We start from the raw sequence: 25,713 nt of genomic DNA, 5'->3' as shown, positions 1-25,713 counted from the left end.
GATTAATCCCAGTGTCTCCTGTAGATTAACCCCAGAGTCTCCGGTAAATTAACTCCAGTGTCTCCTGTAGATTAACCTCAGTGCCTCCTGTAGATTAACTCCAGTGCCTCCTGTAGATTAACCCAAGTGCCACCAGTAGATTTTCCCCAGTGTCTCCTGTAGATTAACCCCAGTGGCTCTTGTAGATTAACCTCAGTGCCTCCTGTAGATTAACCCCAGTCTCCCTAGGAGATTAACCACAGTGCCTCCTGTAGATTAACCCCAGTGTCTCCTGTAGACTAACCCCAAAGCCGCATGTTGATTAACCCCAATGCCGCCTGTAGATTAACCCCAGTGCCACCTATAAATTATCCCCAGTGCCACCTGTAGATTAACCTCAGTGTCTCCTGCAGATTAACCCCAGTGCCTCCTGTAGATTAGCCACAGAGCCACCTGTAGATTAACCCCAGTGCCTCCTGCAGATTAACTATAGTGTCCCCTGTAGATTGACCCCAGTGTCTCCATTACATTAATCCCAGTGTCTTCTGTAGATTAACCAGTGTCTCCTGTAGATTAACCCCAGTGCCTCCTGTACCTTAGCCCCAGTGTCTCCTGTAGATTAGCAGCAGTGTCTCCTTTAGATTAACCCCAGTGTCTCCTGTAGATTAACCCCAGTGTCTCCTGTAGATTAACCCCAAAGTCGCACGTAGATTAACCCCAGTGCCGCTTGTAGATTAACCCCAGTGCCACCTATAGGTTAACCCAGTGCCACCTGTAACTTAACCCCAGTGTCTCCTGCAGATTAACCCCAGTGCCTCCTGTAGATTAGCCCCAGAGCCTCCTGTAGATTAACCCCAGTGCCTCCTGTAGATTAACTGCAGTGTCCCCTGTAGATTAGCCCCAGTGCTTCCTGTAGATTAACCCCAGTGCCACCTGTAGATTAACCCCAGTGCCTCCTGTAGATTAACCCAAATGCCACCAGTAGATTAACCCCAGTGCCTCCTGTAGATTAACCCCAGTGTCTCCTGTAGATTAACCCCAGTGCCTCCTGTAGATTAACCCCAGTGTCTCCGGTAGATTAACCCCAGTGTCTCCTGTAGATTAACCCCAGTGTCTCTTGTAGATTAACCCCAGTGCCTCCTGTAGATTAACCCCAGTCTCCCTAGGAGATTAACCACAGTGCCTCCTGTAGATTAACCCCAGTGTCTCCTGTAGATTAACCCCAAAGCCGCATGTTGATTAACCCCAGTGCCGCCTGTAGATTAACCCCAGTGCCACCTATAAATTATCCCCAGTGCCACCTGTAGATTAACCCCAGTGTCTCCTGCAGATTAACCCCAGTGCCTCCTGTAGATTAGCCACAGAGCCTCCTGTAGATTAACCCCAGTGCCTCTTGTAGATTAACTATAGTGTCCCCTGTAGATTAGCCCCAGTGTCTCCTGTAAATTAAACCCAGTGTTTCGTGTAAATTAACCCCGTGTCTCCTGTAGATTAACCCCAGTGTCTCCTGTAGATTAACCCCAGTGTTCCCTGTAGATTAACCCCAGTGTCTCCTCTAGTTAAACCCCATTGCCTCCTGTAGATTAACCACAGTGCCTCATGTAGATTAACTCCAGTGTCCAGTGTAGATTTGCCCCAGTGCTTCCTGTAGCTTGGCCCCAGTGTCTCCTGTAGATTAACCACAGTGTTTCCTATAGATTAGCCCCAGTGCCTCCTGTAGATTAACCCCAGTGCCTCCTATATATTAACACCAGTGTCCCCTGTAGATTATCGGCAGAGCCACCTGTAGATGAAACCCAGTGTCTCCTGTAAATTAAACCCAGTGTTTCCTGTAAATTAACCCCAGTGTCTCCTGCAGATTAACCCCAATGTCCCCTGCAGATTAACCCCAGTGTCTACTGTAGATTAACCCCGGTGCCTCCTGTAGATTAATCACAGTGTTCCCTGTAGATTAACCAAACGGCCACCTGTAGTTTAGCCCAGTGTCACATGTAGATTAACTCCATTGTCTCCCGTAATTTAACACCAGTGCCTCCTGTAGATTAAACCCCGTGACTCCTGTAGATTAACTCCATTGCCTCCTGTAGAGTAACCACAGTGTCTTCCTGTAGATTAATCCCAGGGTCTCCTGTAGATTAACCCCAGAGTCTCCGGTAAATTAGCTCCAGTGTCTCCTGTAGATTAACCTCTGTGCCTCCTGTAGATTAACCCCAGTGCCTCCTGTAGATTAACCTCAGTGCCTCCTGTAGATTGACCCCAGTGTCTCCTTTAGATTAATCCCAGTGACTACTGTAGATTAACCAGTGTCTCCTGTAGATTAACCCCAGTGCCTACTGTAGATTGACCCCAGTGTCTCCTTTAGATTAACCCCAGTGTCTCCTGTAGATTAACCCCAGTGTCTCTTGTAGATTAACCCCAGTGCCTCCTGTAGATTAACCCCAGTCTCCCTAGGAGATTAACCACAGTGCCTCCTGTAGATTAACCCCAGTGTCTCCTGTAGATTAACCCCAAAGCCGCATGTTGATTAACCCCAGTGCCGCCTGTAGATTAACCCCAGTGCCACCTATAAATTATCCCCAGTGCCACCTGTAGATTAACCCCAGTGTCTCCTGCAGATTAACCCCAGTGCCTCCTGTAGATTAGCCACAGAGCCTCCTGTAGATTAACCCCAGTGCCTCTTGTAGATTAACTATAGTGTCCCCTGTAGATTAGCCCCAGTGTCTCCTGTAAATTAAACCCAGTGTTTCGTGTAAATTAACCCCGTGTCTCCTGTAGATTAACCCCAGTGTCTCCTGTAGATTAACCCCAGTGTTCCCTGTAGATTAACCCCAGTGTCTCCTCTAGTTAAACCCCATTGCCTCCTGTAGATTAACCACAGTGCCTCATGTAGATTAACTCCAGTGTCCAGTGTAGATTTGCCCCAGTGCTTCCTGTAGCTTGGCCCCAGTGTCTCCTGTAGATTAACCACAGTGTTTCCTATAGATTAGCCCCAGTGCCTCCTGTAGATTAACCCCAGTGCCTCCTATATATTAACACCAGTGTCCCCTGTAGATTATCGGCAGAGCCACTTGTAGATGAAACCCAGTGTCTCCTGTAAATTAAACCCAGTGTTTCCTGTAAATTAACCCCAGTGTCTCCTGCAGATTAACCCCAATGTCCCCTGCAGATTAACCCCAGTGTCTACTGTAGATTAACCCCAGTGCCTCCTGTAGATTAATCACAGTGTTCCCTGTAGATTAACCAAACGGCCACCTGTAGTTTAGCCCAGTGTCACATGTAGATTAACACCATTGTCTCCCGTAATTTAACACCAGTGCCTCCTGTAGATTAAACCCCGTGACTCCTGTAGATTAACTCCATTGTCTCCTGTAGAGTAACCACAGTGTCTTCCTGTAGATTAATCCCAGGGTCTCCTGTAGATTAACCCCAGAGTCTCCGGTAAATTAGCTCCAGTGTCTCCTGTAGATTAACCTCTGTGCCTCCTGTAGATTAACCCCAGTGCCTCCTGTAGATTAACCTCAGTGCCTCCTGTAGATTGACCCCAGTGTCTCCTTTAGATTAATCCCAGTGACTACTGTAGATTAACCAGTGTCTCCTGTAGATTAACCCCAGTGCCTACTGTAGATTGACCCCAGTGTCTCCTTTAGATTAATCCCAGTGTCTCCTGTAGATTAACCAGTGTCTCCTGTAGATTAACCACAGTGCCTCCTGTACCTTAGCCCCAGTGTCTCCTGTAGATTAGCAGCAGTGTCTCCTGTAGATTAACCCCAGTGTCTCCTGTAGATTAACCCCAGCGCCGCTTGTAGATTAACCCCAGTGCCACCCATAGGTTAACCCCAGTGCCACCTGTAACTTAACCCCAGTGTCTCCTGCAGATTAACCCCAGTGCCTCCTGTAGATTAGCCCCAGAGCCTCCTGTAGATTAACCCCAGTGTCTCCTGTAGATTAACCCCAGTGTTCCCTGTAGATTAACCCCAGTGTCTCCTGCAGTTAAACCCCATTGCCTCCTGTAGAATAACCACAGTGCCTCATGTAGATTAACTCCAGTGTCCCGTGTAGATTTGCCCCAGTGCTTCCTGTAGCTTGGCCCTAGTGTCTCCTGTAGATTAACCCCAGTGTTTCCTATAGATTAGCCCCAGTGCCTCCTGTAGATTAACCCCAGTGCCTCCTATATATTAACACCAGTGTCCCCTGTAGATTATCGGCAGAGCCACCTGTAGATGAACCCCAGTGTCTCCTGTAAATTAAACCCAGTGTTTCCTGTAAATTAAACCCAGTGTCTCCTGTAGATTAACCCCAATGTCCCCTGCAGATTAACCCCAGTGTCTCCTGTAGATCAACCCCAGTGCCTCCTGTAGATTAATCGCAGTGTCCCCTGTAGATTAACCAAACGGCCACCTGTAGTTTAGCCCAGTGTCACATGTAGATTAACTCCATTGTCTCCCGTAATTTAACACCAGTGCCTCCTGTAGATTAAACCCCGTGACTCCTGTAGATTAACCCCAGTGTTTCCTGTAGATGAACCCCAGTGTCTTCCTGTAGATTAATCCCAGTGTCTCCTGTAGAGTAACCACAGTGTCTTCCTGTAGATTAACCCCAGAGTCTCCGGTAAATTAGCTCCAGTGTCTCCTGTAGATTAACCTCTGTGCCTCCTGTAGATTAACCCCAGTGCCTCCTGTAGATTAACCTCAGTGCCTCCTGTAGATTGACCCAAGTGTCTCCTTTAGATTAATCCCAGTGTCCACTGTAGATTAACCAGTGTCTCCTGTAGATTAACCCGAGTGCCTCCTGTAATTTATCCCCAGTGTCTCCTGTAGATTAACCCCAGTGTCTCCTGTAGATTAATCCCAGTGTCTCCTGTAGATTAACCCCAGTGTCTCCTGTAGATTAATCCCAGTGTCTCCTGTAGATTAACCACAGTGTCTTCCTGTAGATTAATCCCAGTGTCTCCTGTAGATTAACCCCAGAGTCTCCGGTAAATTAACTCCAGTGTCTCCTGTAGATTAACCTCAGTGCCTCCTGTAGATTAACTCCAGTGCCTCCTGTAGATTAACCCAAGTGCCACCAGTAGATTTTCCCCAGTGTCTCCTGTAGATTAACCCCAGTGGCTCTTGTAGATTAACCTCAGTGCCTCCTGTAGATTAACCCCAGTCTCCCTAGGAGATTAACCACAGTGCCTCCTGTAGATTAACCCCAGTGTCTCCTGTAGACTAACCCCAAAGCCGCATGTTGATTAACCCCAGTGCCGCCTGTAGATTAACCCCAGTGCCACCTATAAATTATCCCCAGTGCCACCTGTAGATTAACCTCAGTGTCTCCTGCAGATTAACCCCAGTGCCTCCTGTAGATTAGCCACAGAGCCACCTGTAGATTAACCCCAGTGCCTCCTGCAGATTAACTATAGTGTCCCCTGTAGATTGACCCCAGTGTCTCCATTACATTAATCCCAGTGTCTTCTGTAGATTAACCAGTGTCTCCTGTAGATTAACCCCAGTGCCTCCTGTACCTTAGCCCCAGTGTCTCCTGTAGATTAGCAGCAGTGTCTCCTTTAGATTAACCCCAGTGTCTCCTGTAGATTAACCCCAGTGTCTCCTGTAGATTAACCCCAAAGTCGCACGTAGATTAACCCCAGTGCCGCTTGTAGATTAACCCCAGTGCCACCTATAGGTTAACCCAGTGCCACCTGTAACTTAACCCCAGTGTCTCCTGCAGATTAACCCCAGTGCCTCCTGTAGATTAGCCCCAGAGCCTCCTGTAGATTAACCCCAGTGCCTCCTGTAGATTAACTGCAGTGTCCCCTGTAGATTAGCCCCAGTGCTTCCTGTAGATTAACCCCAGTGCCACCTGTAGATTAACCCCAGTGCCTCCTGTAGATTAACCCAAATGCCACCAGTAGATTAACCCCAGTGCCTCCTGTAGATTAACCCCAGTGTCTCCTGTAGATTAACCCCAGTGCCTCCTGTAGATTAACCCCAGTGTCTCCGGTAGATTAACCCCAGTGTCTCCTGTAGATTAACCCCAGTGTCTCTTGTAGATTAACCCCAGTGCCTCCTGTAGATTAACCCCAGTCTCCCTAGGAGATTAACCACAGTGCCTCCTGTAGATTAACCCCAGTGTCTCCTGTAGATTAACCCCAAAGCCGCATGTTGATTAACCCCAGTGCCGCCTGTAGATTAACCCCAGTGCCACCTATAAATTATCCCCAGTGCCACCTGTAGATTAACCCCAGTGTCTCCTGCAGATTAACCCCAGTGCCTCCTGTAGATTAGCCACAGAGCCTCCTGTAGATTAACCCCAGTGCCTCTTGTAGATTAACTATAGTGTCCCCTGTAGATTAGCCCCAGTGTCTCCTGTAAATTAAACCCAGTGTTTCGTGTAAATTAACCCCGTGTCTCCTGTAGATTAACCCCAGTGTCTCCTGTAGATTAACCCCAGTGTTCCCTGTAGATTAACCCCAGTGTCTCCTCTAGTTAAACCCCATTGCCTCCTGTAGATTAACCACAGTGCCTCATGTAGATTAACTCCAGTGTCCAGTGTAGATTTGCCCCAGTGCTTCCTGTAGCTTGGCCCCAGTGTCTCCTGTAGATTAACCACAGTGTTTCCTATAGATTAGCCCCAGTGCCTCCTGTAGATTAACCCCAGTGCCTCCTATATATTAACACCAGTGTCCCCTGTAGATTATCGGCAGAGCCACCTGTAGATGAAACCCAGTGTCTCCTGTAAATTAAACCCAGTGTTTCCTGTAAATTAACCCCAGTGTCTCCTGCAGATTAACCCCAATGTCCCCTGCAGATTAACCCCAGTGTCTACTGTAGATTAACCCCGGTGCCTCCTGTAGATTAATCACAGTGTTCCCTGTAGATTAACCAAACGGCCACCTGTAGTTTAGCCCAGTGTCACATGTAGATTAACTCCATTGTCTCCCGTAATTTAACACCAGTGCCTCCTGTAGATTAAACCCCGTGACTCCTGTAGATTAACTCCATTGCCTCCTGTAGAGTAACCACAGTGTCTTCCTGTAGATTAATCCCAGGGTCTCCTGTAGATTAACCCCAGAGTCTCCGGTAAATTAGCTCCAGTGTCTCCTGTAGATTAACCTCTGTGCCTCCTGTAGATTAACCCCAGTGCCTCCTGTAGATTAACCTCAGTGCCTCCTGTAGATTGACCCCAGTGTCTCCTTTAGATTAATCCCAGTGACTACTGTAGATTAACCAGTGTCTCCTGTAGATTAACCCCAGTGCCTACTGTAGATTGACCCCAGTGTCTCCTTTAGATTAACCCCAGTGTCTCCTGTAGATTAACCCCAGTGTCTCTTGTAGATTAACCCCAGTGCCTCCTGTAGATTAACCCCAGTCTCCCTAGGAGATTAACCACAGTGCCTCCTGTAGATTAACCCCAGTGTCTCCTGTAGATTAACCCCAAAGCCGCATGTTGATTAACCCCAGTGCCGCCTGTAGATTAACCCCAGTGCCACCTATAAATTATCCCCAGTGCCACCTGTAGATTAACCCCAGTGTCTCCTGCAGATTAACCCCAGTGCCTCCTGTAGATTAGCCACAGAGCCTCCTGTAGATTAACCCCAGTGCCTCTTGTAGATTAACTATAGTGTCCCCTGTAGATTAGCCCCAGTGTCTCCTGTAAATTAAACCCAGTGTTTCGTGTAAATTAACCCCGTGTCTCCTGTAGATTAACCCCAGTGTCTCCTGTAGATTAACCCCAGTGTTCCCTGTAGATTAACCCCAGTGTCTCCTCTAGTTAAACCCCATTGCCTCCTGTAGATTAACCACAGTGCCTCATGTAGATTAACTCCAGTGTCCAGTGTAGATTTGCCCCAGTGCTTCCTGTAGCTTGGCCCCAGTGTCTCCTGTAGATTAACCACAGTGTTTCCTATAGATTAGCCCCAGTGCCTCCTGTAGATTAACCCCAGTGCCTCCTATATATTAACACCAGTGTCCCCTGTAGATTATCGGCAGAGCCACTTGTAGATGAAACCCAGTGTCTCCTGTAAATTAAACCCAGTGTTTCCTGTAAATTAACCCCAGTGTCTCCTGCAGATTAACCCCAATGTCCCCTGCAGATTAACCCCAGTGTCTACTGTAGATTAACCCCAGTGCCTCCTGTAGATTAATCACAGTGTTCCCTGTAGATTAACCAAACGGCCACCTGTAGTTTAGCCCAGTGTCACATGTAGATTAACACCATTGTCTCCCGTAATTTAACACCAGTGCCTCCTGTAGATTAAACCCCGTGACTCCTGTAGATTAACTCCATTGTCTCCTGTAGAGTAACCACAGTGTCTTCCTGTAGATTAATCCCAGGGTCTCCTGTAGATTAACCCCAGAGTCTCCGGTAAATTAGCTCCAGTGTCTCCTGTAGATTAACCTCTGTGCCTCCTGTAGATTAACCCCAGTGCCTCCTGTAGATTAACCTCAGTGCCTCCTGTAGATTGACCCCAGTGTCTCCTTTAGATTAATCCCAGTGACTACTGTAGATTAACCAGTGTCTCCTGTAGATTAACCCCAGTGCCTACTGTAGATTGACCCCAGTGTCTCCTTTAGATTAATCCCAGTGTCTCCTGTAGATTAACCAGTGTCTCCTGTAGATTAACCACAGTGCCTCCTGTACCTTAGCCCCAGTGTCTCCTGTAGATTAGCAGCAGTGTCTCCTGTAGATTAACCCCAGTGTCTCCTGTAGATTAACCCCAGCGCCGCTTGTAGATTAACCCCAGTGCCACCCATAGGTTAACCCCAGTGCCACCTGTAACTTAACCCCAGTGTCTCCTGCAGATTAACCCCAGTGCCTCCTGTAGATTAGCCCCAGAGCCTCCTGTAGATTAACCCCAGTGTCTCCTGTAGATTAACCCCAGTGTTCCCTGTAGATTAACCCCAGTGTCTCCTGCAGTTAAACCCCATTGCCTCCTGTAGAATAACCACAGTGCCTCATGTAGATTAACTCCAGTGTCCCGTGTAGATTTGCCCCAGTGCTTCCTGTAGCTTGGCCCTAGTGTCTCCTGTAGATTAACCCCAGTGTTTCCTATAGATTAGCCCCAGTGCCTCCTGTAGATTAACCCCAGTGCCTCCTATATATTAACACCAGTGTCCCCTGTAGATTATCGGCAGAGCCACCTGTAGATGAACCCCAGTGTCTCCTGTAAATTAAACCCAGTGTTTCCTGTAAATTAAACCCAGTGTCTCCTGTAGATTAACCCCAATGTCCCCTGCAGATTAACCCCAGTGTCTCCTGTAGATCAACCCCAGTGCCTCCTGTAGATTAATCGCAGTGTCCCCTGTAGATTAACCAAACGGCCACCTGTAGTTTAGCCCAGTGTCACATGTAGATTAACTCCATTGTCTCCCGTAATTTAACACCAGTGCCTCCTGTAGATTAAACCCCGTGACTCCTGTAGATTAACCCCAGTGTTTCCTGTAGATGAACCCCAGTGTCTTCCTGTAGATTAATCCCAGTGTCTCCTGTAGAGTAACCACAGTGTCTTCCTGTAGATTAACCCCAGAGTCTCCGGTAAATTAGCTCCAGTGTCTCCTGTAGATTAACCTCTGTGCCTCCTGTAGATTAACCCCAGTGCCTCCTGTAGATTAACCTCAGTGCCTCCTGTAGATTGACCCAAGTGTCTCCTTTAGATTAATCCCAGTGTCCACTGTAGATTAACCAGTGTCTCCTGTAGATTAACCCGAGTGCCTCCTGTAATTTATCCCCAGTGTCTCCTGTAGATTAACCCCAGTGTCTCCTGTAGATTAATCCCAGTGTCTCCTGTAGATTAACCCCAGTGTCTCCTGTAGATTAATCCCAGTGTCTCCTGTAGATTAACCACAGTGTCTTCCTGTAGATTAATCCCAGTGTCTCCTGTAGATTAACCCCAGAGTCTCCGGTAAATTAACTCCAGTGTCTCCTGTAGATTAACCTCAGTGCCTCCTGTAGATTAACTCCAGTGCCTCCTGTAGATTAACCCAAGTGCCACCAGTAGATTTTCCCCAGTGTCTCCTGTAGATTAACCCCAGTGGCTCTTGTAGATTAACCTCAGTGCCTCCTGTAGATTAACCCCAGTCTCCCTAGGAGATTAACCACAGTGCCTCCTGTAGATTAACCCCAGTGTCTCCTGTAGACTAACCCCAAAGCCGCATGTTGATTAACCCCAGTGCCGCCTGTAGATTAACCCCAGTGCCACCTATAAATTATCCCCAGTGCCACCTGTAGATTAACCTCAGTGTCTCCTGCAGATTAACCCCAGTGCCTCCTGTAGATTAGCCACAGAGCCACCTGTAGATTAACCCCAGTGCCTCCTGCAGATTAACTATAGTGTCCCCTGTAGATTGACCCCAGTGTCTCCATTACATTAATCCCAGTGTCTTCTGTAGATTAACCAGTGTCTCCTGTAGATTAACCCCAGTGCCTCCTGTACCTTAGCCCCAGTGTCTCCTGTAGATCAACCCCAGTGCCTCCTGTAGATTAATCGCAGTGTCCCCTGTAGATTAACCAAACGGCCACCTGTAGTTTAGCCCAGTGTCACATGTAGATTAACTCCATTGTCTCCCGTAATTTAACACCAGTGCCTCCTGTAGATTAAACCCCGTGACTCCTGTAGATTAATCCCAGTGTCTCCTGTAGAGTAACCACAGTGTCTTCCTGTAGATTAACCCCAGAGTCTCTGGTAAATTAGTTCCAGTGTCTCCTGTAGATTAACCTCTGTGCCTCCTGTAGATTAACCCCAGTGCCTCCTGTAGATTAACCTCAGTGCCTCCTGTAGATTGACCCAAGTGTCTCCTTTAGATTAATCCCAGTGTCCACTGTAGATTAACCAGTGTCTCCTGTAGATTAACCCCAGTGCCTCCTGTAATTTATCCCCAGTGTCTCCTGTAGATTAACCCCAGTGTCTCCTGTAGATTAATCCCAGTGTCTCCTGTAGATTAACCCCAGTGTCTCCTGTAGATTAATCCCAGTGTCTCCTGTAGATTAACCACAGTGTCTTCCTGTAGATTAATCCCAGTGTCTCCTGTAGATTAACCCCAGAGTCTCCGGTAAATTAACTCCAGTGTCTCCTGTAGATTAACCTCAGTGCCTCCTGTAGATTAACTCCAGTGCCTCCTGTAGATTAACCCAAGTGCCACCAGTAGATTTTCCCCAGTGTCTCCTGTAGATTAACCCCAGTGGCTCTTGTAGATTAACCTCAGTGCCTCCTGTTGATTAACCCCAGTCTCCCTAGGAGATTAACCACAGAGCCACCTGTAGATTAATCCCAGTGTCTCCTGTAGATTAACCCCAGTGGCTCCTGTAGATTAACCCCAAAGTCGCATGTAGATTAACCCCAGTGCCGCCTGTAGATTAACCCCAGTGCCACCTATAGATTATCCCCAGTGCCACCTGTAATTTAACCCCAGTGTCTCCTGCAGATTAACCCCAGTGCCGCCTGTAGATTAGCCACAGAGCCTCCTGTAGATTAACCCCAGTGCCTCCTGTAGATTAACTCCAGTGTCCCCTGTAGATTAGCCCTAGTGTCTCCTGTAAATTAACCCCAGTCCCTCCTGTAGATTAACCCAAGTGTCTCCTGTAAATTAACCCCAGTGTTCCCTGTAGATTGACCCCAGTGTCTCCTGTATTTAAACCCCATTACCTCCTGTAGATTAAACACAGTGCCTCATGTGGATTAACTCCAGTGTCCCGTGTAGATTAGCCCCAGTGCTTCCAGTAGCTTGGCCCCAGTGTTTCCTGTAGATTAACCCCAGTGTTTCCTGTAGATTAGCCCCAGTGCCTCCTGTAGATTAACCCTAGTGCCTCCTATAGATTAACTCGTGTCCCCTGTAGATTAACGGCAGAGCCACCTGTAGATGAACCCCAGTGTCTTCTGTAAATTAAAGCCAGTGTTTCCTGTAAATTAACCCCAGTGTCTCCTGTAGATTAACCCCAATGTCCCCTGCAGATTAACCCCAGTGTCTCCTGTAGATTAACCCCAGTGCCTCCTGTATATTAACCGCAGTGCCTCCTGTAGATTAACCCCAGTGTCCCCTGTAGATTAACCAAACGGCCACCTGTAGTTTAGCCCCAGTGTCACATGTAGATTAACTCAATTGTCTCCCGTAACTTAACAACAGAGCCTCCTGTAGATTAAACCCCGTGACTCCTGTAGATTAACCCCATTGTCTCCTGTAGATGAACCCCAGTGTCTTCCTGTAGATTAATCCCAGTGTCTCCTGTAGATTAACCACAGTGTCTTCCTGTATATTAATCCCAGTGTCTCCTGTAGATTAACCCCAGAGTCTCCGGTAAATTAACTCCAGTGTCTCCTGTAGATTAACCTCAGTGCCTCCTGTAGATTAACCCCAGTGTCTCATGTAGATTAACCCCAGTGTCTCCTGTAATTTATCCTCAGTGTCTCCTGTAGATTAACCCCAGTGTCTCCTGTAGATTAATCCCAGTGTCTCCTGTAGATTAACCACAGTGTCTTCCTGTAGATTAATCCCAGTGTCTCCTGTAGATTTACCCCAGAGTCTCCGGTAAAGTAACTCCAGTGTGTCCTGTAGATTAACCTCTGTGCCTCCTGTAGATTAACCCCAGTGCCTCCTGTAGATTAACCTCAGTGCCTCCTGTAGATTAACCCCAGTGTCTCCTGTAGATTAACCCCAGTGCCTCCTGTAGCTTAGCCCCAATGTCTCCTGTAGATTAACCCCAAGTCGCATGTAGATTAACCCCAGTGCCGCTTGTAGATTAACCCCAGTGCCACCTATAGATTAGCCCCAGAGCCTCCTGTAGATTAACCCCAGTGCCTCCTGTAGATTAACTCCAGTGTCCCCTGTAAATTAGCCCCAGTGTCTCCTGTAAATTAAAGCCAGTGTTTCGTATAAATTAACCCCAGTGTCTCCTGTAGATTAACCCCAGTGTGTCCTGTAGATTAACCCCAGTGTCCCATGTAGATTAACCCCAGTGTCTCCTGTAGATTAACCCCATTGCATCCTGTAGATTAATCACAGTGTCTCCTGTAGATTAACCCCAGTGCCTCCTGTAGATTAACCCCAGTCTCCCCTGTAGATTAACCCCAGTACCTCCTGTAGATTAGTCCCAGTGTCTCCTGTAGATTAACCCCATTGACTTCTGTAACTTAACCCCAGTGCCTCCTGTAGATTAACCCCAGTGCCACCTGTAGATTAACCCCAGTGTCTTCTGTAGATAAGACCCAGTGTCTCCTGTAGATTAACCCCAGTGTCTCCTGTAGATTAACCCCAGTGCCTCCTATAGATTAACTCCTGTGTCCCCTGTAGATTAACGGCAGAGCCACCTGTAGATGAACCCCAGTGTCTTCCTGTACATTAATCCGAGTGCCTCCTGTAGATTAACCACAGTGCCTCCTGTAGATTAACCCCAGTGTCTCCTGTAGATGAACCCCAGTGTCTTCCTGTAGATTAATCACAGTGTCTCCTGTAGAGTAACCACAGTGTCTTGCTGTAGATTAATCCCAGTGCCTCCTGTAGATTAACCCCAGTGTCTCCTGTAGATTAACTCCAGTGCCTCCTGTAGATTGACCCCAGTGTATCCTTTAGATTAATCCCAGTGTCTACTGTAGATTAACCAGTGTCTCCTGTAGATTGACCCCAGTGTCTCCTTTAGATTAATCCCAGTGTCTCCTGTAGATTAACCAGTGTCTCCTGTAGATTAACCACAGTGCCTCCTGTACCTTAGCCCCAGTGTCTCCTGTAGATTAGCAGCAGTGTCTCCTGTAGATTAACCCCAGTGTCTCCTGTAGATTAACCCCAAAGTCGCATGTAGATTAACCCCAGTGCCGCTTGTAGATTAACCGCAGTGCCACCTATAGGTTAACCCCAGCGCCACCTGTAACGTCACCCCAGTGTCTCCTGCAGATTAACCCCAGTGCCTCCTGTAGATTAGCCCCAGAGCCTCCTGTAGATTAACCCCAGTGCCTCCTGTAGATTAAGTGCAGTGTCCCCTGTAGATTAGCCCCAGTGTCTCCTGTAAATTAAACCCAGTGTTTCGTGTAAATTAACCCCGTGTCTCCTGTAGATTAACCCCAGTGTCTCCTGTCGATTAACCCCAGTGTACCCTGTAGATTAACCCCAGTGTCTCCTGTAGATTAACCCCATTGCCTCCTGTAGATTAACCACAGTGTCCCCTGTAGATTAACCAAACGGCCACCTTTAATTTAGCCCCAGTGTCACCTGTAGATTAACTCCATTGTCTCCCGTAATTTAACACCAGAGCCTCCTGTAGATTAACCCCAGTGACTCCTGTAGATTAACCCCAGTGTCTCCTGTAGATGAACATCAGTGTCTTCCTGTAGATTAACCCCAGTGTCTCCTGTAGATTAACCAAGTGCCTCCTGTAGATTAACCCCAGAGTCTTTGGAAAATTAACTCCAGTGTCTCCTGTAGATTAACCTCAGTGCCTCCTGTAGATTAACCCCAGTGCCTCCTGTAGATTAACCTCAGTGCCTCCTGCAGATTAACCCCAGTGTCTCCTGTAGAATAACTCCAGTGCCTCCTGTAGATTGACCCCAATGTCTCCTTTAGATTAATCCCAGTGTCTACTTTAGATTAACCAGTGTCTCCTGTAGATTAACCCCAGTGCCTCCTGTAGATTGACCAGTGTCTCCTGTAGATTAACCCCAGTGCCTCCTGTAGCTTAGCCCCAGTGTCTCCTGTAGATTAACCCCAATGTCTCCTGTAGATTAACCCCAAGTCGCATGTAGATTAACCCCAGTGCCGCTTGTAGATTAACCCCAGTGCCACCTATAGATTAGCCCCAGAGCCTCCTGTAGATTAACCCCAGTGCCTCCTGTAGATTAACTCCAGTGTCCCCTGTAGATTAGCCCCAGTGTCTCCTGTAAATTAAAGCCAGTGTTTCGTATAAATTAACCCCAGTGTCTCCTGTAGATTAACCCCAGTGTGTCCTGTAGATTAACCCCAGTGTACCATGTAGATTAACCACAATGTCTCCTGTAGATTAACCCCATTGCATCCTGTAGATTAATCACAGTGACTCCTGTAGATTAACCCCAGTGCCTCCTGTAGATTAACCCCAGTCTCCCCTGTAGATTAACCCCAGTACCTCCTGTAGATTAGTCCCAGTGTCTCCTGTAGATTAACCCCATTGACTTCTGTAACTTAACCCCAGTGCCTCCTGTAGATTAACCCCAGTGCCTCCTGTAGATTAACCCCAGTGTCTTCTGTAGATAAGACCCAGTGTCTCCTGTAGATTAACCCCAGTGTCTCCTGTAGATTAACCCCAGTGCCTCCTATAGATTAACTCCCGTGTCCCCTGTAGATTAACGGCAGAGCCACCTGTAGATGAACCCCAGTGTCTTCCTGTACATTAATCCGAGTGCCTCCTGTAGATTAACCCCAGTGTCTCCTGTAGATGAACCCCAGTGTCTTCCTGTAGATTAATCACAGTGTCTCCTGTAGAGTAACCACAGTGTCTTGCTGTAGATTAATCCCAGTGCCTCCTGTAGATTAACCCCAGTGCCTCCTGTAGATTAACCTCAGTGCCTCCTGTAGATTAACCCCAGTGTCTCCTGTAGATTATCTCCAGTGCCTCCTGTAGATTGACCCCAGTGTCTCCTTTAGATTAATCCCAGTGTCTACTGTAGATTAACCAGTGTCTCCTGTAGATTAACCCCAGTGCCTCCTGTAGATTGACCCCAGTGTCTCCTTTAGATTAATCCCAGTGTCTCCTGTAGATTAACCAGTGTCTCCTGTAGATTAACCACAGTGCCTCCTGTACCTTAGCCCCAGTGTCTCCTGTAGATTAGCATAAGTGTCTCCTGTAGATTAACCCCAGTGTCTCCTGTAGATTAACCCCAAAGTCGCATGTAGATTAACCCCAGTCCCGCTTGTAGATTAACCCCAGTGCCACCTATAGGTTAACCCCAGCACCACCTGTAACTTAACCCCAGTGTCTCCTGCAGATTAACCCCAGTGCCTCCTGTAGATTAGCCCCAGAGCCTCCTGTAGATTAACCCCAGTGCCTCCTGTAGATTAACTGCAGTGTCCCCTGTAGATTAGCCCCAGTGTCTCCTGTAAATTAAACCCAGTGTTTCGTGTAAATTAACCCCGTGTCTCCTGTAGATTAACCCCAGTGTCTCCTGTCGATTAACCCCAGTGTACCCTGTAGATAAACCCCAGTGTCTCATGTAGATTAACCCCATTGCCTCCTGTAGATTAACCACAGTGTCCCCTGTAGATTAACCAATTGGCCACCTTTAGTTTAGCCCCAGTGTCACCTGTAGATTAACTCCATTGTCTCCCGTAATTTAACACCAGAGCCTCCTGTAGATTAACCCCAGTGACTCCTGTAGATTAACCCCAGTGTCTCCTGTAGATGAACATCAGTGTCTTCCTGTAGATTAACCCCAGTGTCTCCTGTAGATTAACCGAGTGCCTCCTGTAGATTAACCCCAGAGTCTCCGGTAAATTAACTCCAGTGGCTCCTGTAGATTAACCTCAGTGCCTCCTGTAGATTAACCCCAGTGCCTCCTGTAGATTAACCTCAGTGCCTCCTGTAGATTAACCCCAGTGTCTCCTGTAGATTAACTCCAGTGCCTCGTGTAGATTAACCCCAATGTCTCCTTTAGATTAATCCCAGTGTCTACTTTAGATTAACCAGTGTCTCCTGTAGATTAACCCCAGTGCCTCCTGTAGATTGACCAGTGTCTCCTGTAGATTAACCCCAGTGCCTCCTGTAGTTTAGCCCCAGTGTCTCCTGTAGATTAACCCCAAGTCGCATGTAGATTAACCCCAGTGCCGCTTGTAGATTAACCCCAGTGCCACCTATAGATTAGCCCCAGAGCCTCCTGTAGATTAACCCCAGTGCCTCCTGTAGATTAACTCCAGAGTCCCCTGTAGATTAGCCCCAGTGTCTCCTGTAAATTAAAGCCAGTGTTTCGTATAAATTAACCCCAGTGTCCCCTGTAGATTAACCCCAGTGTCTCCTGTAGATTAACCCCATTGCATCCTGTAGATTAATCACAGTGTCTCCTGTAGATTAACCCCAGTGCCTCCTGTAGATTAACCCCAGTCTCCCCTGTAGATTAACCCCAGTACCTCCTGTAGATTAGTCCCAGTGTCTCCTGTAGATTAACCCCATTGACTTCTGTAACGTAACCCCAGTGACTCCTGTAGATTAACCCCAGTGCCTCCTGTAGATTAACCCCAGTGTCTTCTGTAGATAAGACCCAATGTCTCCTGTAGATTAACCCCAGTGTCTCCTGTAGATTAACCCCAGTGCCTCCTATAGATTAACTCCCGTGTCCCCTGTAGATTAACGGCAGAGCCACCTGTAGATGAACCCCAGTGTCTCCTGTAGATTAACCCCATTGCCTCCTGTAGATTAACCACAGTGCCCCCTGTAGATTAACCAAACAGCCACCTGTAGTTTAGCCCCAGTGTCACCTGTGGATTAACTCAATTGTCTCCCATAACTTAACACTAGAGCCTCCTGTAGATTAACCCCAGTGACTCCTGTAGATTAACCCCAGTGTCTCCTGTAGATGAACCTCAGTCTCTTCCTGTAGATTAATCCCAGTGTCTCCTGTAGATTAACCGAGTGCCTCCTGTAGATTAACCCCAGAGTCTCCGGCAAATTAACTCCAGTGTCTCCTGTAGATTAACCTCAGTGCCTCCTGTAGATTAACCCCAGTGCCTCCTGTAGATTAACCTCAGTGCCTCCTGTAGATTAACCCCAGTGCCTCCTGTAGATTGACCCCAAAGTCACCTTTAGATTAATCCCAGTGTCTAATGTAGATTAACCAGTGTCTCCTGTAGATTAACCCCAGTGCCTCCTGTAGATTAGCCCCAGTGTCTTCTGTAGATAAGACCCAGTGTCTCCTGTAGATTGACCCCAGTGCCTCCTATAGATTAACTCCCGTGTCCCCTGTAGATTAACGGCAGAGCCACCTGTAGATGAACCCCAGTGTCTCCTGTAAATTAAACCCAGTGTCTTCTGTAGATTAAAGCCAGTGTCTCCTGTAGATTAACAAGAGTGCCTCCTGTAGATTAACCCCAGTGCCTCCTGTAGATTAACCCCAGTGCAGACTGTAGATTAACCCCAGTGTCTCCTGTAGATTAACCCCAGAGCCTCCTGTAGATTAATCCCAGTGTCTCCTGTAGATTAACCCCATTGTCTCCTGTAACCTAACCCCAGTGTCTCCTGTAGATTAAAACCAGAGCCTCCTGTAGATTAACCCCAGTGACTCCTGTAGATTAACCCAAAGTCGCATGTAGATTAACCCCAGTACCGCCTGTAGATTAACCCCTGTGCTACCTATAGATTAACCCCAGTGCCACCTGTAACATAACCCCAGTGTATCTTGCAGATTAACCCCAGTGCCTCCTGTATATTAGCCCCAGAGCCTCCTGTAGATTAACCCCAGTGCCTCCTGTAGATTAACTCCAGTGTCCCCAGTAGATTAATCCCATGGTCACCTGTAAATTAAACCCAGTGTTTCCTGTAAATTAACCCCAGTGTCTCCTGTAGATTAACCTCAATGTCCCCTGCAGATTAACCCCAGTGTCTCCTGTAGATTAACCTCAGTGCCTCCTGTAGTTTAACCCCAGTGTCTCCTGTAGATTAACTCCAGTGCCTCCTGTAGATTGACCCCAATGTCTCCTTTAGATTAATCGCAGTGTCTACTGTAGATTAACCAGTGTCTCCTGTAGATTAACCCCAGTGCCTCCTTTAGATTGACCAGTGTCTCCTGTAGATTAACCCCAGTGCCTCCTGTAGTTTAGCCCCAGTGTCTCCTGTAGATTAACCCCAATGTCTCCTGTAGATTAACCCCAAATCGCATGTAGATTAACCTCAGTGCCGCTTGTAGATTAACCCCAGTGCCACCTATAGATTAGCCCCAGAGCCTCCTGTAGATTAACCCCAGTGCCTCCTGTAGATTAGCCCCAGTGTCTCCTGTAAATTAAAGCCAGTGTTTGGTATAAATTAACCCCAGTGTCTCCTGTAGATTAACCCCAATGTGTCCTGTAGATTAATCCCAGTGTCCCCTGTAGATTAACCCCATTTCCTCCTGTAGATTAATCACAGTGCCTCATGTAGATTAACTCCAGTGTCCCGTGTAGATTAGCCCCAGTGCTTCCTGTAGCTTGGCCCCAGTGTCTCCTGTAGATTAACCCCAGTGCCTCCTGTAGATTAACCCCAGTGTCTCCTGTTGATTAACAGCAGTGTCTCCTGTAGATTATCCCCAGTGTCTCCTGTAGATTAACCCCAAAGTCGCATGTAGATTAACCCCAGTGCCGCTTGTAGATTAACCCAAGTGCCACCTATAGATTAACCCCAGTGCCACCTGTAACATAACCCCAGTGTCTCTTGCAGATTAACCCCAGTGCCTCCTGTAGATTAGCCCCAGAGCCTCCTGTAGATTAACCCCAGTGCCTCCTGTAGATTAACTCCAGTGTCCCCTGTAGATTAGCCCCAGTGTCTCCTGTAAATTAAACCCAGTGTTTCGTGTAAATTAACCCCAGTGTCTCCTGTAGATTAACCCCAGTGTCTCCTGTAGATTAACCCCAGTGTCCCCTGTAGATTAACCCCAGTGTCTCCTGTAGTTAAACCCCATTGCCTAATGTTAATTAACCACAGTGCCTCATGTAGATTAACTCCAGTGTCCCGTGTAGATTAGCCCCAGTGCTTCCTGTAGCTTGGCCCCACTGTCTCCTGTAGATTAACCCCAGTGTTTCCTGTAGATTAGCCCCAGTGCCTCCTATAGATTAACTCCAGTGTCCCCTGTAGATTAACGGCAGAGCCACCTGTAGATGAACCCCAGTGTCTCCTGGAAATGAACCCCAGTGTCTCCTGTCGATTTACCCCAATATCCCCTGCAGATTAGCCCCAATGTATCCTGTAGATTAACCCCAGTGCCTCCTGTAGATTATCCGCAGTGCGTCCTGTAGATTAACTCCAGTGTCCCCTGAAGATTAACCAAACGGCCACCTGTAGTTTAGCCCCAGTGTCACCTGTAGATTAACTCCATTGTCGCCCGTAACCTAACACGAGGGCCTCCTGTAGATTAACCCCAGTGACTCCTGTAGATTAATCCCAGTGTCTCCTGTAGATGAACCCCAGTGTCTTCCTGTAGATTAATCCCAGTGTCTCCTGTAGATTAACCCCAGTGTCTTCCTGTAGATTAATCCCAGTGTCTCCTGTAGATTAACCACAGTGCCTCCTGTAGATTAACCCCAGATTCTGCGGTAAATTAACTCCAGTGTCTCCTGTAGATTAACCTCAGTGCCTCCTGTAGATTAACCCCAGTGCCTCCTGTAGATTAACCTCAGTGCCTCCTGTAGATAGACCCCAGTGTCTCCTTTAGATTAACCCCAGTGCCTCCTGTAGATTAATCCCAGTGTCTCCTGTAGATTAACCCCAGTGTCTTCCTGTAGATTAATCCCAGTGTCTCCTGTAGATTAACCACAGTGCCTCCTGTAGATTAACCCCAGATTCTGCGGTAAATTAACTCCAGTGTCTCCTGTAGATTAACCTCAGTGCCTCCTGTAGATTAACCCCAGTGCCTCCTGTAGATTAACCTCAGTGCCTCCTGTAGATAGACCCCAGTGTCTCCTTTAGATTAACCCCAGTGCCTCCTGTAGATTAGCCCCAGTGTCTCCTGTAGATTAGCCGCAGAGTCTCTCGTAGATTAACCCCAGTGTCTCCTGTAGATTAACCCCAATGTCCCCTGTAGATTAACCCCAGCGCCTCCTGTAGATTAACCCCAGTGCCTCCTGTAGATTAACCCCAGTATCTCCTGTAGATTAACCCCAGTGCCTCCTGTAGATTAACCCCAGTCTCCCCTGTAGATTAACCCCAGTACCTCCTGTAGATTAATCCCAGTGTCTCCTGTAGATTAACCCCCTTGTCTCCTGTAACTTAACCCCAGTGCCTCCTGTAGATTAACACCAGTGTCTTCTGTAGATAAGACCCAGTGTGTCCTGTAGATGAACCCCAGTGTCTCCTGTAGATTAACCCCAGTGCCTCCTATAGATTAACTCCCGTGTCCCCTGTAGATTAACGGCAGAGCCACCTGTAGATGAACCCCAGTGTCTCCTGTAAATTAAACCCAGTGTCTTCTGTAGATTAAAGCCAGTGTCTCCTGTAGATTAACAAGAGTGCCTCCTGTAGATTAACCCCAGTGCAGCCTGTAGATTAACCCCAGTGTCTCCTGTAGATTAACCCCAGAGCCTCCTGTAGATTAATCCCAGTGTCTCCTGTAGATTAACCCCATTGTCTCCTGTAATTTAACCCCAGTGTCTCCTGTAGATTAAAACCAGAGCCTCCTGTAGATTAACCCCAGTGTCTCCTGTAGATTAACCCCAAAGTCGCATGTAGATTAACCCCAGTGCCGCCTGTAGATTAACCCCTGTGCTACCTATAGATTAACCCCAGTGCCACCTGTAACTTAACCCCAGTGTCTCTTGCAGATTAACCCCAGTGCCTCCTGTATATTAGCCCCAGAGCCTCCTGTAGATTAACCCCAGTGCCTCCTGTAGATTAACTCCAGTGTCCCCAGTAGATTAACCCCATGGTCACCTGTAAATTAAACCCAGTGTTTCCTGTAAATTAACCCCAGTGTCTCCTGTAGATTAACCTCAATGTCCCCTGCAGATTAACCCCAGCGTCTCCTGTAGATTAACCTCAGTGCCTCCTGTAGTTTAACACCAGTGTCTCCTGTAGATTAACTCCAGTGCCTCCTGTAGATTGACCCCAATGTCTCCTTTAGATTAATCCCAGTGTCTACTGTAGATTAACCAGTGTCTCCTGTAGATTAACCCCAGTGCCTCCTTTAGATTGACCAGTGTCTCCTGTAGATTAACCCCAGTGCCTCCTGTAGCTTAGCCCCAGTGTCTCCTGTAGATTAACCCCAATGTCTCCTGTAGATTAACCCCAAGTCGCATGTAGATTAACCTCAGTGCCGCTTGTAGATTAACCCCAGTGCCACCTATAGATTAGCCCCAGAGCCTCCTGTAGATTAACCCCAGTGCCTCCTGTAGATTAGCCCCAGTGTCTCCTGTAAATTAAAGCCAGTGTTTGGTATAAATTAACCCCAGTGTCTCCTGTAGATTAACCCCAATGTGTCCTGTAGATTAACCCCAGTGTCCCCTGTAGATTAACCCCATTTCCTCCTGTAGATTAATCACAGTGCCTCATGTAGATTAACTCCAGTGTCCCGTGTAGATTAGCCCCAGTGCTTCCTGTAGCTTGGCCCCAGTGTCTCCTGTAGATTAACCCCAGTGTCTCCTGTAGATTAGCCGCAGAGTCTCTCGTAGATTAACCCCAGTGTCTCCTGTAGATTAACCCCAATGTCCCCTGTAGATTAACCCCAGCGCCTCCTGTAGATTAACCCCAGTGCCTCCTGTAGATTAACCCCAGTATCTCCTGTAGATTAACCCCAGTGCCTCCTGTAGATTAACCCCAGTCTCCCCTGTAGATTAACCCCAGTACCTCCTGTAGATTAATCCCAGTGTCTCCTGTAGATTAACCCCCTTGTCTCCTGTAACTTAACCCCAGTGCCTCCTGTAGATTAACACCAGTGTCTTCTGTAGATAAGACCCAGTGTGTCCTGTAGATGAACCCCAGTGTCTCCTGTAGATTAACCCCAGTGCCTCCTATAGATTAACTCCCGTGTCCCCTGTAGATTAACGGCAGAGCCACCTGTAGATGAACCCCAGTGTCTCCTGTAAATTAAACCCAGTGTCTTCTGTAGATTAAAGCCAGTGTCTCCTGTAGATTAACAAGAGTGCCTCCTGTAGATTAACCCCAGTGCCTCCTGTAGATTAACCCCAGTGCAGCCTGTAGATTAACCCCAGTGTCTCCTGTAGATTAACCCCAGAGCCTCCTGTAGATTAATCCCAGTGTCTCCTGTAGATTAACCCCATTGTCTCCTGTAATTTAACCCCAGTGTCTCCTGTAGATTTAAACCAGAGCCTCCTGTAGATTAACCCCAGTGTCTCCTGTAGATTAACCCCAAAGTCGCATGTAGATTAACCCCAGTGCCGCCTGTAGATTAACCCCTGTGCTACCTATAGATTAACCGCAGTGCCACCTGTAACTTAACCCCAGTGTCTCTTGCAGATTAACCCCAGTGCCTCCTGTATATTAGCCCCAGAGCCTCCTGTAGATTAACCCCAGTGCCTCCTGTAGATTAACTCCAGTGTCCCCAGTAGATTAACCGCATGGTCACCTGTAAATTAAACCCAGTGTTTCCTGTAAATTAACCCCAGTGTCTCCTGTAGATTAACCTCAATGTCCCCTGCAGATTAACCCCAGCGTCTCCTGTAGATTAACCTCAGTGCCTCCTGTAGTTTAACCCCAGTGTCTCCTGTAGATTAACTCCAGTGCCTCCTGTAGATTGACCCCAATGTCTCCTTTAGATTAATCCCAGTGTCTACTGTAGATTAACCAGTGTCTCCTGTAGATTAACCCCAGTGCCTCCTTTAGATTGACCAGTGTCTCCTGTAGATTAACCCCAGTGCCTCCTGTAGCTTAGCCCCAGTGTCTCCTGTAGATTAACCCCAATGTCTCCTGTAGATTAACCCCAAGTCGCATGTAGATTAACCTCAGTGCCGCTTGTAGATTAACCCCAGTGCCACCTATAGATTAGCCCCAGAGCCTCCTGTAGATTAACCCCAGTGCCTCCTGTAGATTAGCCCCAGTATCTCCTGTAAATTAAAGCCAGTGTTTGGTATAAATTAACCCCAGTGTCTCCTGTAGATTAACCCCAATGTGTCCTGTAGATTAACCCCAGTGTCCCCTGTAGATTAACCCCATTTCCTCCTGTAGATTAATCACAGTGCCTCATGTAGATTAACTCCAGTGTCCCGTGTAGATTAGCCCCAGAGCTTCCTGTAGCTTGGCCCCAGTGTCTCCTGTAGATTAACCCCAGTGCCTCCTGTAGATTAACCCCAGTGTCTCCTGTTGATTAACAGCAGTGTCTCCTGTAGATTAACCCCAGTGTCTCCTGTAGATTAACCCCAAAGTCGCATGTAGATTAACCCCAGTGCCGCTTGTAGATTCACCCAAGTGCCACCTATAGATTAACCCCAGTGCCACCTGTAACATAACCCCAGTGTCTCTTGCAGATTAACCCCAGTGCCTCCTGTAGATTAGCCCCAGAGCCTCCTGTAGATTAACCCCAGTGCCTCCTGTAGATTAACTCCAGTGTCCCCTGTAGATTAGCCCCAGTGTCTCCTGTAAATTAAACCCAGTGTTTTGTGTAAATTAACCCGTGTCTCCTGTAGATTAACCCCAGTGTCTCCTGTAGATTAACCCCAGTGTCCCCTGTAGATTAACCCCAGTGTCTCCTGTAGTTAAACCCCATTGCCTAATGTAGATTAACCCCAGTGCCTCCTGTAGATTAACTCCAGTGTCCCCTGTAGATTAGCCCCAGTGTCTCCTGTAAATTAAACCCAGTGTTTCGTGTAAATTAACCCGTGTCTCCTGTAGATTAACCCCAGTGTCTCCTGTAGATTAACCCCAGTGTCCCCTGTAGATTAACCCCAGTGTCTCCTGTAGTTAAACCCCATTGCCTAATGTAGATTAACCACAGTGCCTCATGTAGATTAACTCCAGTGTCCCGTGTAGATTAGCCCCAGTGCTTCCTGTAGCTTGGCCCCACTGTCTCCTGTAGATTAACCCCAGTGTTTCCTGTAGATTAGCCCCAGTGCCTCCTATAGATTAACTCCAGTGTCCCCTGTAGATTAACGGCAGAGCCACCTGTAGATGAACCCCAGTGTCTCCTGTAAATTAAACCCAGTGTTTCCTGTAAATGAACCCCAGTGTCTCCTGTCGATTTACCCCAATATCCCCTGCAGATTAGCCCCAGTGTATCCTGTAGATTAACCCCAGTGCCTCCTGTAGATTATCCGCAGTGCGTCCTGTAGATTAACTCCAGTGTCCCCTGTAGATTAACCAAACGGCCACCTGTAGTTTAGCCCCAGTGTCACCTGTAGATTAACTCCATTGTCGCCCGTAACCTAACACCAGGGCCTCCTGTAGATTAACCCCAGTGACTCCTGTATATTAATCCCAGTGTCTCCTGTAGATGAACCCCAGTGTCTTCCTGTAGATTAATCCCAGTGTCTCCTGTAGATTAACACCAGTGTCTTCCTGTAGATTAATCCCAGTGCCTCCTGTAGATTAACCCCAGATTCTCCGGTAAATTAACTCCAGTGTCTCCTGTAGATTAACCTCAGTGCCTCCTGTAGATTAACCCCAGTGCCTCCTGTAGATTAACCTCAGTGCCTCCTGTAGATAGACCCCAGTGTCTCCTTTAGATTAACCCCAGTGCCTCCTGTAGATTAGCCCCAGTGTCTCCTGTAGATTAGCCGCAGAGTCTCTTGTAGATTAACCCCAGTGTCTCCTGTAGATTAACCCCAATGTCCCCTGTAGATTAACCCCAGCGCCTCCTGTAGATTAACCCCAGTGCTTCCTGTAGATTAACCCCAGTATCTCCTGTAGATTAACCCCAGTGCCTCCTGTAGATTAACCCCAGTCTCCCCTGTAGATTAACCCCAGTACCTCCTGTAGATTAATCCCAGTGTCTCCTGTAGATTAACCCCATTGTCTCCTGTAACTTAACCCCAGTGCCTCCTGTAGATTAACACCAGTGTCTTCTGTAGATAAGACCCAGTGTGTCCTGTAGATGAACCCCAGTGTCTCCTGTAGATTAACCCCAGTGCCTCCTATAGATTAACTCCCGTGTCCCCTGTAGATTAACGG

At 47.7% G+C, this 25,713-nt stretch overlaps 1 protein-coding gene across 1 annotated transcript in view; it reads right to left on the bottom strand.

Moving 5' to 3' along the window:
* prkd1 (protein kinase D1) overlaps positions 1-25,713 on the bottom strand; it is a 746,050-nt gene that overhangs the window by 144,216 nt on the left and 576,121 nt on the right. The window lies entirely within an intron of this gene.

The sequence above is a fragment of the Carcharodon carcharias genome, chromosome 20, assembly GCF_017639515.1.
Source record: "Carcharodon carcharias isolate sCarCar2 chromosome 20, sCarCar2.pri, whole genome shotgun sequence".
NCBI lineage: Eukaryota > Metazoa > Chordata > Chondrichthyes > Lamniformes > Lamnidae > Carcharodon > Carcharodon carcharias.
This window is presented reverse-complemented; position numbering and strand designations above follow the sequence as displayed.